The 14854-nt window shown below is 50.5% G+C and overlaps 1 long non-coding RNA gene across 1 annotated transcript; it reads right to left on the bottom strand.

Moving 5' to 3' along the window:
• Positions 1-11504: 11504 nt before the first annotated feature.
• LOC117802605 lies at positions 11505-14511 on the bottom strand. The gene is made up of 3 exons (XR_004625964.1): positions 14465-14511; positions 12477-12678; positions 11505-11691 (listed from the first exon to the last, which is right to left on the bottom strand). It is a non-coding gene; the product is annotated as an uncharacterized LOC117802605 (long non-coding RNA).
• Positions 14512-14854: the final 343 nt, after the last annotated feature.

Consider the following 14854-nt stretch of genomic DNA (forward strand, 5'->3'; position numbering starts at 1 on the left):
CCTCTCAGGCCCCACTCCTCCCCCCGCCCGCCCACCCACTCGCCCTGCTCCCGGAGCCTGCGGGAGCTCAGGACAGCCCCGGCCTAATCAATCTGCTCTCGCTCTGCTTGGCGCTCTTCTGTCTCTCGTTCTTTCTAAATCCTCTGCAGTTATTTCATTTCCACTCCTTTTTTCTTGCCCGATTTTTCTTCTTTTCTCATTCTCTCTCCGCTCTCTTTCAGGTTAATATTTCCTGTGTCCCTGTCTCTGTCCGGCTCGTCGTCTTTTTCTGTGGTTCTCTCTTAAGTGCGTGTGTGTGTGTGCTTGTGTGTGTGTGTCGTCTTTTCTATTTCCGTCTAGTCTGATGTGTTTCTCTGTCTTCCCCCCCTCCCCTCCCAGACACACGCGCGCGCACACATACACGCCTCGCTCCCTCCCTCCCCTCGCTATCACCGTAGGACCCTCCCCCTCCCACTTAATTCCTTCCATCTGCGGAATCGCTTTGCGGGCCGGCTCCGCCAAGGGGGGCCCGGGTTCCTGCCCCAGGAAAGACTCCCCGCCTCCTTCCCTCGCCTTCCCCCCTCCCCCTCTCCCGTCTCCTATTTCTGCTCTGGGCCGGCCTTTTCCTCCGCCCAGACCCCCGGCCCCAGCCCAACCCGGTGCCTCGGCGGGCCGCCAGGACCCCAGATGGGACTGGGGGAACTCAGGAAGACGATTGTCACCCACCTTCCAGAACGATCCAGCTACTCCAAGTATGCCTGGGGGGGAACCTCCGCCCCTGTCCCCTCCTCGGCCTGACACAGCCCGAAGCCCAGGGCCTTCACCCGCTCAGTCTGGGGTAGTCATCAGGCGCCTGCGCTATGCCATCGCCAGGGACTTGGACGAGAGGCATCTGGAGGGGACCTAGTCACCTCTCCCACCTCACCCCTGGCTCTGGAGCCATTCCGTCAGGCATTCAATTGCCAGGTTGGCTACCTTCCAGCTCAGTGACCTCGGCATGGCGCCTAACCCCTGCGAACAAGTCTAATTTCAACTCTGTAAAATGGGGACAGTCACAGTCCTTCCTCTGGGGATGTTTATGAGTGGACCAGTTTGAGTGTGGTAAGCAGAAGACATTCCATAAAAGTCAGCTCTCCACCACCCCCTCCACAAGGATTTCTCCCACTACCTACACAGACAGCATCTGTGGGTGCTTGGACCTGAACGGCCTTCAGGGATGTGTCCCCCTTTCCCACCATGTCACCAACCAGGAACCCCTTCAGTGTTTTCGTCTCAGATCATTTGACAATGTCAAAGATTTTTTCCTATCAAACAATCTATGATTATCAATACAACTGATAGTGTGTGTACCAGGTATATTTTAACATATGTTTATTTATCAGAGACCTATCCCTTTACATTTTAAGTCAGTGTTCAATCTGTTTGTTTAAACAGAAGGTACAGATTTGTTAGAAGTAGATGTGATAACTCCTGGAAATATTCAGAGTCATCTCTGGAGCTCTACCACTCTCATTAAGGTTCCAAGATGGGAGGAGGGGGAATAGGATTTGAAACCCCCGATTTAGACTTTCTGTGGACATTTTAGAGAAAACTGCTGTTCAGAGAGGGGACATCTTCCAATTGCACAAGCAGGCAGTTGGGGAGCGCAGAGGAGACCCCGAGGCACCCAGGACCAGCCCAGAGCTCTCTGTCTCTGCCCCTAGCTCTCCTTCTGGGTGAAGGTAGTCCTGTTATTTGCAGTGCTGACATTTTCCTAGTGTGGGTTGCACATTCACATTGTTTCGGGGGCCAGGCAGGTACCATTAGATATAAGGCAATAAATGGGACGTAGTGGAACCTATGGAGAAGGGTAGCTACTCAGTACCTTTCTGTCATGGTTCTCATAAAACTCTGAGTCTGTCACCTGCCCAGAGAGGCATCTGCTCTGGGGTTCCCTGTCTCTCCGTGATTTGATACTGTGAGGGTTCTTGTCCTACCTGGCAACCATGCTGGTGGCCTCTGCCCCTTTTACCCCCTCCCACCCCCACCCTTGCCACATAGTTCCTACACAGGGCCTGCTACATAGAAAGTAGACGATCCCCAAATGTTTGCTAGGTGGATGGCTGGATGGAGGGTTGGATGGTGGCCAGATCATGCTCCCCTTTGAAGCCTGAATGGCTCCTTTGGTTTTGCACTTTGCTTCCTCTTGGCCGCAGCACACCAGCCCAACACGTGGGCTCTGTACCCAGTAAGTAATCAATAAATGTGAACAACTGACAGACAGTTTGTCTGAGTAGCAGCTGTTTGTCCTGAGGTCAGCCCCTCAGCCTGTCCTAAAGGAGTCCCTAAAACAGCACCTCCTGTGGAATGGGAGGTGATGGGTGCAGATGGCCAGATGGGTATCAGGGGCCTGGGTGCCAGGCTCAAAAGACCAACCCAGGCCCAAACTCTGTGCCTCCCCTGTCCCCATCAGGTACACATCAAGAAGCCTTGCCTTTAAATGTCAGAGGTCCTAGCCCATGCCCTCACTTCAGGGAGGAGGAGGCACCATGGCCCAGAGAAGGAAAGGGACTTGCCCAAGCTCACCCAGGAAGCCTGATGTCTAAGCCACCTTCTCCTAATCCACTCCACATTCTCATTCCCCCCTCATTGGTCCTCATCTGGCAGTCTCCTGGTGTGGCAGCTGTGGCCCCAGAAATACAGGTAGGAGGGAGCTCCCGGGTGAGGCTTAGGTCCCTGCCCCTTTCTCTTTCTGTTAACTCTGTCTACCTCATGGTCTCTAGAATGGAGAAGAGATAGGATTTGGAGAACAGAGGTCTGGCCACGTGGCCTTGGGCAAGTCTCTGCCCTCTCTGTAAACCTCCATTTTCTCAATTACTGACTGGCATGGTCCAGTGAGATGTGAACAGGAGGATGGTGCTTTGCTAACTTGGAATAAGCCGTCATTCAAAAAGACAAGTGTGGTAGTAATCACTTAAACAAGAGAAATACTCAATTTACCTGGAGTGTTGGTTGGGAGGAAAAGGGTGCATGGAGGGGAGTCTCTATCCCTAAAGTTCCCCCAGCCCACAGTCTGATGGATGTTTGGGGGAGTTTCCAACCAAGAGCTTTGAGCTCAGAGAAGCAAGAGAAAATTTGGAAAGAAGGGCAAGCAGAGATCTTCATGGGGGAATCAGCCTTCAGTTTGGGCTTGAAAGGCACCAGCCATGAGCAGAGGAAGAAGAGGGGGCTTCACGATCCTGTGCTAATTGACGCTGCTTATTTCTCTAAAGCACATCGCATGGTGACACACAACCCTTAACCCTCTTGAAGCTGCCCGCACTCCAAGCCTCAGCAGTAAACAGCAAAGTGCACCCTGGGAAGGCTGAGCGTTGTCTCTCCTCTGGGCCAGGGCTAGGCATTGGGTTCCTTTGGACTGTGTGTTGACACAGAAGGTGTCAGTTTACAGCAGTGATAGCAAAATGGCAAAGACTCTCCCTGCACGCGCACTGTCCCATCCCCCCACCCAGGACAGAAATCGCTGGGTGCAGAACCTTCCCGAGGCATGACTGCAAACACAGCACTCTGTGTCACCACGAAGGGTGGAGCTGACCCAGAAGATGAAGACTGTTTGCTATCTCCTCTCCCCGTGGACGCAGCGTCCTTGCTGCCAGGACATGGGACTCGGTGACTGCTAGCACGATTTCAGCATCTTCGAGCAAGGCTCTGACGGCCACACCATGGGGGCAGCCTGACCACTCCAGGCCTCACCCACAGACTCTTGACTCTTGATGAAAGAACCATAAAAGGTGAGGGGATCCATGAACCTTAAATTCAGCCAGCCACTCTGTGTAGGTTCTGAGTTGTGGAAAGCGCCTGGGCCTTTGGAGACGGTCCATTACCCAGCTGTGACTTTGGTGAGTTGATATCCTTCGCTCAACAGTTTGCTCATGCGCAAAGTCTTCTCCCTGCTACTTGAATCCCAGGACACAGGAGGGCATTGGACACTCTGATGGCCTTGGCCTCTGGAAGGCCCTCAGAGGGTGCTTGCTTGGTTTCAAGGTTGGACACTGTGCATGAGCATGGGGGGCCCCAGCCTGGCTGTCAGAAGCCTCAGGGGGGCACCTGGGTGACACAGCGGTTAAACGTCTGCCTTCGGCTCAGGGCGTGATCCCGGCGTTATGGGATCGAGCCCCACGTCAGGCTCCTCTGCTGGGAGCCTGCTTCCCTCTCCCATTCCACCTGCTTGTGTTCCCTCTCTCCCTGGCTGTCTCTATCTCTGTCGAATAAATAAATAAATAAAATCTTAAAAAAAAAAAAGAAGCCTCGGGTTCTCTGCCCTACCCTTGTGCATGGCCTGGGGCAAGCTGGCCAAAGGCCCTGGACCTCTGATCACTGGAAGTCATAGGAGCAGGCCTAGTGGGCCCCTGTTCCTGAGGAAGAGCCCTCAGAAAAGTGCTGGGGCAGAGTTGGGCCCTTCCTCACACAGGAGCTAGAGGAAGCCATGACTTTCCTCCGCTCCTTTCAATTTCACATCTACTTCTACTTAAAAACAAAAACAAAAACAAAAAAAACCCATAAACAATAAACAACAAACAAAAAACAAAAAACAAGCTATATACATTTTATCAATAGCCCCTTAGCAAACTTCAATCTGTGGAGACACCCTGGGCCTCCAAGGCTGGAAAGAAGATGCCTGGTCACTCAGGACCAGTGATCAAAACGTGGCCCTGTCCTCTTGTGGAGCACATGGGGGAGTGGCTCTGGAATTTCCATGTATTTGGGCTTATGAAGCCTCTGTTTGGAAAATGGGAATTAATACACTCACCCTAAAGTTGAGTGCACAGAGCTCTCTTCATTGTTATGGGAAGTCTTGCCCATATCAAAGAATGGAGGCAGCTGGCTGATGGCGACTTTGGGAGGGGCTAAATCTGCCCCTCCAGGCACCTCTTGGCCTTTCTTGCCTACTAGACAATTGTTCCACGGCTGCCCATGGAATAAAGTCCAAACACCTACGAGCATGGTGTTCGAGGCCCTTTGGGCCTCTGGCTGTTGACCACCTTTCTACCTTAATTGCCAGCACAACCTCCTTCTAGCTCCTAAACCACACGTGTCCCCCGCCCTCCAGCAAAATGAAACAACTGTCCTTTCCCACTCATGCAAGGCCTTTCTTGCCTCAGGCCTTCACACATGCTGTTCCCTTGCCGGGAAGCGCCTCCTCTGTTAGCCTCTTGGCAGTCTTCTCTCCCCCTTCAAAACCTAGCTGAAAAAATGACTTTCTCAAAGAAGGCTTTTGTAATCATAACCCCTGTTCTCACCCTCACACCCACCCATTTGATATTCTCTTTTATTCTTGACTAGAGGGTGTTCGCGTGGCATTATGACATTTGTAGAATGGTCAGTCCTCCCTTCCCACCCCCTTCCACCCAGCAACACTATTGGACTATGAGCTCCTTTGGCTGACCCAGCCCTGGAGCAGAGCATGCCTTCTGTTTACTTAAGGAATGAGTGAATAAACTCAGCGAGCTTTTGTGGTTTGTGGACTCAGAGACAGGAGACTGTCAAATCTGGTCTGGAACAACTCAGAGACTCGAGGATTGCAGAAAGGCCGGGGGGCTCTGGCAAGAAGGGTCACTGTTCACTAAGCATCCATGTCCTCTCTCCACTTCCCAGCCTCCCTTGCAGCCTCCCTGGACACTGCCTGGGACTCGTTCTCAACAACAGGACAGTGAGCAGAAGCAGTGTGTCTCTAATAAGGCAGCAAGTCTAGGTGTGGCTTCTCCGTGGTTTCTCTCTCCCATTCTTGAGGTGGGAAGTGAACGACTCCAAGACACAAGAGGCCAGATCGCTGAATCAGCGCTGCAGGAGATCTGAGGCAGAGAACCTCCCAGACTGTGACTGTGCGCTTTGGACAAACTTTCTGCTGTCTGGTCGCTGAGGCTGGGGGTTTACTTGCTACAACAGCACAGTCGGCTCTAGGTCAGCTACTGGAGGGGCTCGAAGATGATCTGGTCCAAAAACCTCGTTTTACCCATTTGAAAACTAGTAGTGAGAAGAGGAAAATCACGTGGCTTCTGATTCCGTGATTTTGAGTTGGCCCCCTGAAACATAAGCTTGTGGCAGCAGTCACGTCTTCTGAAGTCCAGTGCCAACCTTGTCCCTCTCCCTCAGCCCAGGTGCGTGGAAGGGCACTAACCATAACCTTTGCTTTGTAACATTCTTTTGCAAGTAACTATTTTGGAATGTAATCAGCCCCTGCGAACAATCCAGCCAACATAAAAGCTAGGACCTTGGCAATAATTTATATAGAACTATGAGGCCTACCCCTAGCCAGTCCCCCAGGCTCCCCAACCCGACATCATCATCGTCTGGAACCATTTCTTTGCTTTCCTATTTAGAAAGTTCTGTCTCATATATGTGTGTTCTAAAAATATATTTTGATTTGTTCTTCAACATGATTAAAAGGGTGTCGTGCTGTTTGAAATTGTGGTGACTTACGTCCTCCACTTCCCATAGTACTGCTAAAGTGTAATCATATTAAAGTCGTGCCACTGTCATTCATTCATCTGGATGCTATATTCTAGCCCATAGTGCAACTACAGCCGCTTCTTTGGCCACTCTCCTGCTGATGGCTCTTGCCAAGTGCCGCTGGGACCCTTCCTGACATATGTGCGTAAGAGCATCTCTCGAGTACATGCGTTTGCTGCATTTAGGACACATAGATGTTCACCTTTGCAAGACACTGCTGAATATGTTCCAGCATAAGGGGTCCTGTGGGTCCACGCCCTCCCCAACACTTGATCTCAGACTTTTCAATGTTGCCACAATGTGTGTGCCATTACTTCTCTCGACACTGCGGCAGGCTCCCTGAATTCCCTGGACCTCAGTTTCCAAATCTGCGGCAGGGAGGTGATCCTCAGAGGGCCTCCAAAGCTCCCAAATTGAAGATGACGTGGAGACTGGGTGGTGTCTGTGCCGGAGACATGAAGTGAAGAGCAGAAAGGCGGCCTTGCTTCTGCCGTGGCCCTCGCAGCAGGCACTACTCTGTCTGAAGCCCGCGGGACCTGGCAGGAGGGGCCGCTGCAGAGAAGGAGCTCCTGACAGCGCAGAGCTGTGTGCTCAGCTGGAAAAGGGGAAGCCGAAGCAGGCAGAACAGGAGCACTCAGGGCTGGGAAAAGATTCAGGCCCTCCCAAGTGGCCAGCTCCTCACAGACCCATGCTTGGGGGTTTTCCTGTTGGCTCGTGAAGTGATATCAAGTCAAGGGTATTGTTTACCCTGGTCTCTGCCATTGATAAGACAAAGAAAAACAGCTCCAACAATAACATCGATGCCGCCAGCTCTTCCTGCCACTTGCCTTCCTGGTTAGAGCCCTTCTCTCCTGGGCTCCTTCCTCCCTCTCCTTCCAGAGACTGTGATTCAGGCCCAGATGCCCTGTGGGGTGGAGGAGCAGAGGGTGGGCTCAGTTCCCACCGCCATGACCTCCGTGGGCTCCCAGCCCCATCTAACCTTGGACCTTCCGCCTGTCAGAGCTCGAGAGGCTCCGGGGCAGTGGTTTGCTGGAGCGGGTTCGCACGCCCTCTCTAGAGAGACTGCTCCGTGTTTACGGATTTTGCAAGCCAGTTGTTAAACACCGCTATTATTGAACGTTAAGTTACATAAGATTACAATTAAGTTACTTTGAAAACAAAGGTAATAAATACTCCAAACTCATCAAGTCCCAATTATTTTATTACGTTTTGCCGTTATCTATGCTCTTGGTAACAAGAGCATTGTATTTTCCTGGTGGAAATGCTATGTAATGGTGAGCGGCTGTGTATCTCTTCCCACTATATGTTGGTCACCTGAATACGACCTTGAAACTGGTGGGAATATTTATACCATGGAAATCACTCACTGCTACAAATCAAGGATTTTTTTTTTTTTTTTTTTGGAGAGCTAGTTGTTAAACATTAACTGGGATGCCACTGTTCCTAGGCCCTTCCCCAAATCCCCCTCTGAGGTCCAGAGAGGGCTTGAGATTTGCTCAAGGCCACACAGTGAGTCGTGGAGGGTACGGAGAGGAGAGTCCAGGTGTCCTGAGGTTTCCACCACGACACACACCACACTTGTCTTGTGGGTCTGTGTTACTGTAAACTCTCTAGATAGGCAGAACGTGATCTCATTTTCTCCCCATTTTTAAAGGACATTCTTTTACAATGGCTGCATATTATCATTGTCAAACATTGAAGCCACCTGTGATCCCACCAGCCAATGATAACCAGTGTGAACGTTGTGATAGACATCGTTCTAGTCTTTCCTCTATCTAGTCTTTTATCTTTATCTTTTAAAATAAAAGCAGATCAAAAACTGCATCTACCTTTTACTGTCTGAATCCTGCTCCTGTTTTTCAGCTCTGCAAGATAATGCGACATCTTTCCAAGTCAAGAGTCATCCTTCTCCAAAACATTGAGTTCTTCTTTTGATGAGAGCTACCTTTTGCGGTCAGGCAGAACTGGTTTAAATCTCCGCTCAGGCAGGTATTTGCTATGTGACTAAAGACAAAGAAAGTAACCTCTCTGTGCCTCTTCTGTAAGATGAAGACAATAATGGCCCCTATTTCATTGCATTATCCTGAGAATTAAATGAATATTCATAATGCTTTTAACACTGCCAGGCGGAGAGGAAGCTCTGAGTAGCTATTAACTAACTTTTTTGTTTTGCCTTAATGTTTCACCATGGGTTGCTTTCTACCTGTTGTGTACTTTCTCAGGAGCTGATGCTAAGCTGGGAGCAGGAACAATTAAGAGGAGTGAAATTGTGCTGAAATTGACATCGCCCAAACAGAACTCTTGATTACCTGCAAATCTGCTCCCTCCCCATGGTAACCCATGTCAGTAATCAGCACTGCTGTTCCCCAGCAACCCAAGCCAAAAACTAAGTCATTACTAATTCCTCCCTCTCTCTCCCTTTACATCTAATTCATTAATAAGTCCTGTCCATGCTGCTTCTAAAATATATCCCATGTCTGCCCATCTGCCTCTGTCTTCACCGCCAACATCCCAGTCCAATCCTCTATCCTTTTGTGTCTGGATTTGTGCAACACCATCCTCACTGGTCTTCCTGCCACTCCTCTTGCTTCCCCCCCACTCCCCCACAATCCACTTTACACCCAAGGGCCAGAGAAATATTCTAAAAGCAGTGTAACCTGTAGGTTACAACCAATTAGTGGGCGTGAAATCAATTTCGTGGGTCATGACCCGATTCTCATTTTAATGAAACAGAAGAATTGGGACTATCAGAATACATGGCACCAAATATCTATTGTTTTGTGACACTTTTGTTTTATTTTGATACGTTTTAAAAAACCTCTGTTTGTATACATACCTGGTGTACCTGGTCATGATATAACGTGTATTGCTTTCTTTCCGTGTGTGTGTGTGTGTGTGTGTGTGTGTGTGTGTGTGTGTGTGTGAGAGAGAGAGAGAGATAGGAGCACTTAACATAAGATCTACGCTCTTAACAAATGTTTAAGTATACAATACAATATAGTTAACCGTAGGCACTCTGCTGTCTGGTAGATCTCTAGGACTTAGTCATCTTGTATACCTGAAACTTTGTGCCCATTTCCTCCTCCTCTCAGCCCCTGGCAACCATGCTTCCACTCCGCTTCTCTGAGTTTGACTATGTTAGGTTCCTCATGTAAGTGGTATCAAGTGCTTCTGAGCCTGGCTTATTTCATTTACCACAATGTCCTCAACATGTATTTCTGAAGCTACTGTTTTAAAACATCTATCAGATGCCACTGCAGTGCCGTTCAGACTCCTCCGACAGCTTCCCGCCCACTCGAACCAAGCCCAGAGGCCTCACCCTTCCCACAGGCCCTGCAGGACTGCCCTCCCTCTCATCTCACCCTCTCTTTTAGACGCTGACCTTCTTTTCGTTCTTCTAGCATCTTCGGCTTCTTTGCCCCTTAGGGTTTCTGTACGAGCCGGCTCCACTGCCTGGACCCCTCAGTCCCAGATACGTGCCTGGCTGCACACTTCATACGGGCTTCACCTCAAACATGGCCTCCCTGCTCACGTATCTGTTCACTTACGTATTGTCTGTGTCCTCCACTCCACCCACCTCCAAACCAGGATGTCAGCCCCATGAAGACAGGGGCCTTGCCCAGCCCGCGGCACACTGCCTGGCACACAGTAGGACATCACCACATGTTGGTGGGTCAGTGCACTGACCCCAGCACCTAGGGCAGCCCTCAGTGTCTTCCCACACCTGGAAATGAGCTTGCGGCTCTCCCTGAGCGCCTCTGAACAACTGCCCTTGTGAACTGCTACCTAACTCACCGCCCGCCAAAAGAGATAAGAGATGCCATAGGGTCAGTGAGCCAGTGTGCGGAATCAGGAATGCAGCCACTGTCCCCCGCTGCCACTGGGCTCCCTGGCCGGTAGCCAAAGGCTCTGTCCTTGAGCCTACCTCGGGCCCCAGCCCTGGGAGTTCCGGCTCTCCTGAACCTTTATCAGATAGTTTGGCACCTTTATTCTTCTTAGCTTTGTTATTTTATTTTGTCTAATTATATTTAATTTGGGCTGTATTTCATTTAATTTCAGTATTTTATAGTAACAGTCCACAGCTTCTGTATTCTGGCGAAGGCTAATGATTTACTAGGAGATCCAGATCTTTGGTCATTTTTCTTCTCTCTGCATCTCCCTCCCTCCCCAGTGAAAGCTCTCTCAGGCTGATTCCCCTCTCCGCTGTGGCCCGCTGGCTTGGGAGGAAGGTACTACGCTCCCTGGGCCTTTGGGGTGAGATTTAGGGTTTGCCACAGCTCTCCCACGCCCTACAAGAGCTGATGCCCTCCCCAGAGAACCCTTCCTTTGTGGGCCCCAACTCCAGAGCCTCAACAAAACCTCCCTGAACCTTGGTGTTCTCATCAGCGCTTTTGGCATTGGGATTTGCGCTGTGCCTACTTCCTAAGGCTGAGAGGATCCAATTAAAATAACAGATGTGAGCACCCTTTGTGGGCTCTGAGGCTCAATCTGATTGTGAGCGAGTGTGCACAGTCATGAGCAGAAAGCACTCTCACTTACCCCACGGACGCTACCGTCCAGAAGCTGACTTGGCTGGTTTTGAGCCCTTTCCCCATGCTGGTCACCGTCCTCAGGCTGATACTCTTCTCTCACCCATGCTCAGACCTGGCCCTGCCCTCCCAGCCTCCCGGGCCACTAACAAGGCTCTCTGATTCATACGGCCTCCGCTCTGGCCCCTCACCTTCCTTCTGGATTGCCAGGTTTAGCAAAACAAAACAAATCAACCAAAAACCAAGGCTGCCCAGCTGAATTTGAATTTCAGATAAACAATAAAGAAAAAAACTTTTTTCGTGTTAAGTATGTCCCATGAAATATTTGGGACATACTTATACTAAAAAACTATCCATTCTTCATTTGAAATTCAAGTTGAATTGGGTGTCATGTATCTTTTTTTTTTTTTTTAAGATTTTATTTATTTATTTGACAGAGATAGAGACAGCCAGCGAGAGAGGGAACACAAGCAGGGGGAGTGGGAGAGGATGAAGCAGGCTCATAGCAGAGGAGCCTGATGTGGGGCTCGATCCCGTAACACCAGGATCACGCCCTGAGCCGAAGGCAGACGCTTAACCGCTGTGCCACCCAGGCGCCCCGGGTGTCATGTATCTTCTCTGGCAACCCTACTTCAGCGGCTTCCTCAATTTGCCTTGGGTCAATCACCTAAATCACATTCTGCCTTGGTTTCGTTTTCTGAAAGGGAAACATAACAGATAATTTTCAAGAAAGTTATGAGATTGAAAAAAAATGCTTGAGAAAGTCCAAAAATGTATGACTCATGTATGAGGTTGAGCAAATCTTACTCTCCCCCTGGTCTGAAGGTGGTGCCTGTGTCTGCCTCTGTCCCCAGCCAAGCTTCCCCCCGTAGGCTCTTCTCCCTCTTTAAAGCTCCTGCTTGGCAAGCTTCTTGGCACTGGTCACGCCACCTTGCCTCACTCTGTGCTCACCTGCCTGCGTGTCCCATCAGTCCTTAATGACGTCACAGCAGGCACTCAGCTTCTTCCCCATCCTGAGGCCTAACATCGGCCTGAGTGCCTGAACACCAGAATGATCATATGCCTCAGTTTACTCAGGACAGTCCAGGCTCACGCCTGTTACTCCTATGTGGACTGTAGATTAAGAAAGACTCCTTTCACTTGCAAAGGTGGACAGTCAATCATATGCTGACCCATCGCCACCCTACCTTTCAGTTCCTTGACTGCTTCGTCTCCGGGACCATCACTGCCACTGCCCTCTGGTCCCCATACTCCCCCCAGCCATACTCTGGCCATGTCACCCGGAGCCACCCTGCCTATGACGTTGAGAATGCAAACATCACTCTAGGACCGTAACAGCTCTCCTTCCAACGGACTGGGTGATAACCCAGCTTCTCTTACTCCCTTTTTCCCTTTTCTCCCCATTTACCTTCCATGTCTTGGTGCACTTTGTCAATCACTCTTATAAACATCCCTCTCATCCCATTGGCCCCTCCATCTCACCTGGGTGAGAAATTTCCAAGACGGATTCATTCATCATCAGCCTTCTCTGGACTGGCCTGGGCCGTCAAGGGCTGCTGGAGAACCTCACACAATCGGACAGTCTGAAGTCACTAATGCTTGGTCTTGGCAATGGCAGGAAGGAATATGTGCTTCGGGAGGGCTGCCCTGGCTACAGGGAGGAGCAGAGACTGCAGGGGAGGGCCTGGCAAACAGGAAACCAGAGAAGAGTTATTCACTCACCAAGACTTTACTGAGTACCCGCTTTTGGTCATTATCGGGTCATCATTAAAGCTGTAATTAATTGCATGGGCCATGGGACAGAGAGGGAAGGATGCAGTCAGTAGTTGCGGGGCACGTGGGTGGCTCAGTCGTTAAGCATCTGCCATTGGTTCAGGGCGTGATCCTGGGCTCCTGGGATCAAGCCCCGCATCGGGGTCCTCTGCTGGGAGCCTGCCTCTTCCTCTCCCACCCCCCCGCTTGTGTTCCCTCTCTCGCTGGCTGTCTTTCTCTCTGTCAAATAAATAAATAAAATCTTTAAAAGAAAAAAAAAGGAGTTGTCCAGGAGGGGCGCCTGGGTGGCTCAGCCTTTAAGCATCTGTCTTCGGGTCAGGTCATGATCCCGGGGTCCTGGGATCGAGCCCCGCATTGGGCTCCCTGCTCTGCAGGAAGCCTGCTTCTCCCTCTCACACTCCCCTTGCTTGTGTTCCCTCTCCCGCTGTCTCTTTCTGTCAAATAAATAAATAAAATCTTAAAAAAAAGAAAGGAGTTGCCAAGGAGGTTTGGTGAGGTATGGGAATTGTGCAAGAGCAAAGCTCTAGGAAAACATCCGTCCTATCAGACACTAGACACTTGTAGACCTCACCTCATTTGCTCACACAGCCACCCTGGGACATCAGTCACACCATTTCCCAGATGTGGGGGAGACCCACAGAGGTGTTAAATGACTTACCCCAAATCACACATGGATTAAGTGGTAATCCAATGTAGAAACTATTCTGATACCAAAACCGGGTTCTTTCCATGGCCTCTGAGTTTAGCAGGGACATGGTACTCTTTTTTTTTTTTNTTTTTTTTTAAGATTTTTATTTGTTTATTTCACAGAGAGAGAGACAGCCAGCAAGAGAGGGAACACAAGCAGGGGCAGTGGGAGAGGAAGAAGCAGGCTCCCAGTGGAGGAGACTGATGTGGGACTCGATCCCATAACGCCGGGATCACACCCTGAGCCAAAGGCAGACGCTTAACGACTGAGCTACCCAGGCGCCCCGTGAGGGACTCCTGACCCAGACAGCAACCCAAATACCCACAACGCGCCAGGGAGGGAGCTGAGGTCCAAGACAGAGAGCCCTGTGGGACCTGGCACGGGTGCTTGGTAGGAGCTTTCTAAATGATGCCGGACTGGAATGTGCTATTGAGTCCTGCCAAAGCCCATGGGTGTGGGCAGCTTGGAATCTGAGGCTGGTCAGTTGTGGTCCCCATCCACTGCTCAGGACTGGTTTGCCCCGGCACGGCCTAGGAAGATCCCCGGAGTCCCACAGGGGTCAGCTTGAAGTCAGCTGGCCAGAAGGATCTGCCGCCTCAGAGCGTCTCTGGAGACTAGGAGCTGAAGAGCCACCCTCTTCCGTTCCCTGCGTCTGCCTGCCTCACCCGTGTTACTGCCCTTAGCCTGAGCTGACGGCACTAGAGCCTTGATTTTGCTCAGGGAGCACAGTGTACCTTCTTGCAGTGGGAGAGGCAAGGCCAGCTCCCAGCCCCCATCACCAGCCCAGCACAAACCGCTGCCCCTGGCTTGGTGCAAAGCCAGGCTTAGCGGAAATTCTTTCTACTGGTGGGCATGCTCCAAGCAGGTCGGCCGCTCCTGACCCCCCTCCATGGTGTCCAGGGGCCGCCCCCCTTCTCTGGGGCCTTCACGTCAAAGTCATCCTCAGCACCTGGGAAGGGGAAATGGATTTGTCCTGCAAGATGGGGTTCGACCCAAGGGGAGGACTTACTGGCCTCTGGATCACTATCGTCTTCATCGTTGAAGCTTTAATTAATTGCACAGTGTGAACTTGTTTTTCAGAATTGGTCACTGCCCTGGGAATTTGTAATCTGAGACAGATAGGCTTGTTCAAGATGCAAGTAATAGAAAAGATATTTACAAACCTCAGGCAGAATTCAGAACTATGCAGATGGAAAGAATCTGAACTTAAGGTTGAAGACTGAGAGTATCTTTGATATGCCCCCAAAAGCATACGTAACAAAGAAAAAAACGGATAAAGCGGACTTCACCAAAAATAAAGATTTCTGTGCTTTAAAGGGCACCATAAAGAAAGTGAAAGGGCCACTCACAGAATGGGAGGAAACATTTACAAATCATAGATCTGATTAAGAATCTGTAT

The sequence above is a fragment of the Ailuropoda melanoleuca genome, chromosome 6 (assembly GCF_002007445.2).
Source record: "Ailuropoda melanoleuca isolate Jingjing chromosome 6, ASM200744v2, whole genome shotgun sequence".
NCBI lineage: Eukaryota > Metazoa > Chordata > Mammalia > Carnivora > Ursidae > Ailuropoda > Ailuropoda melanoleuca.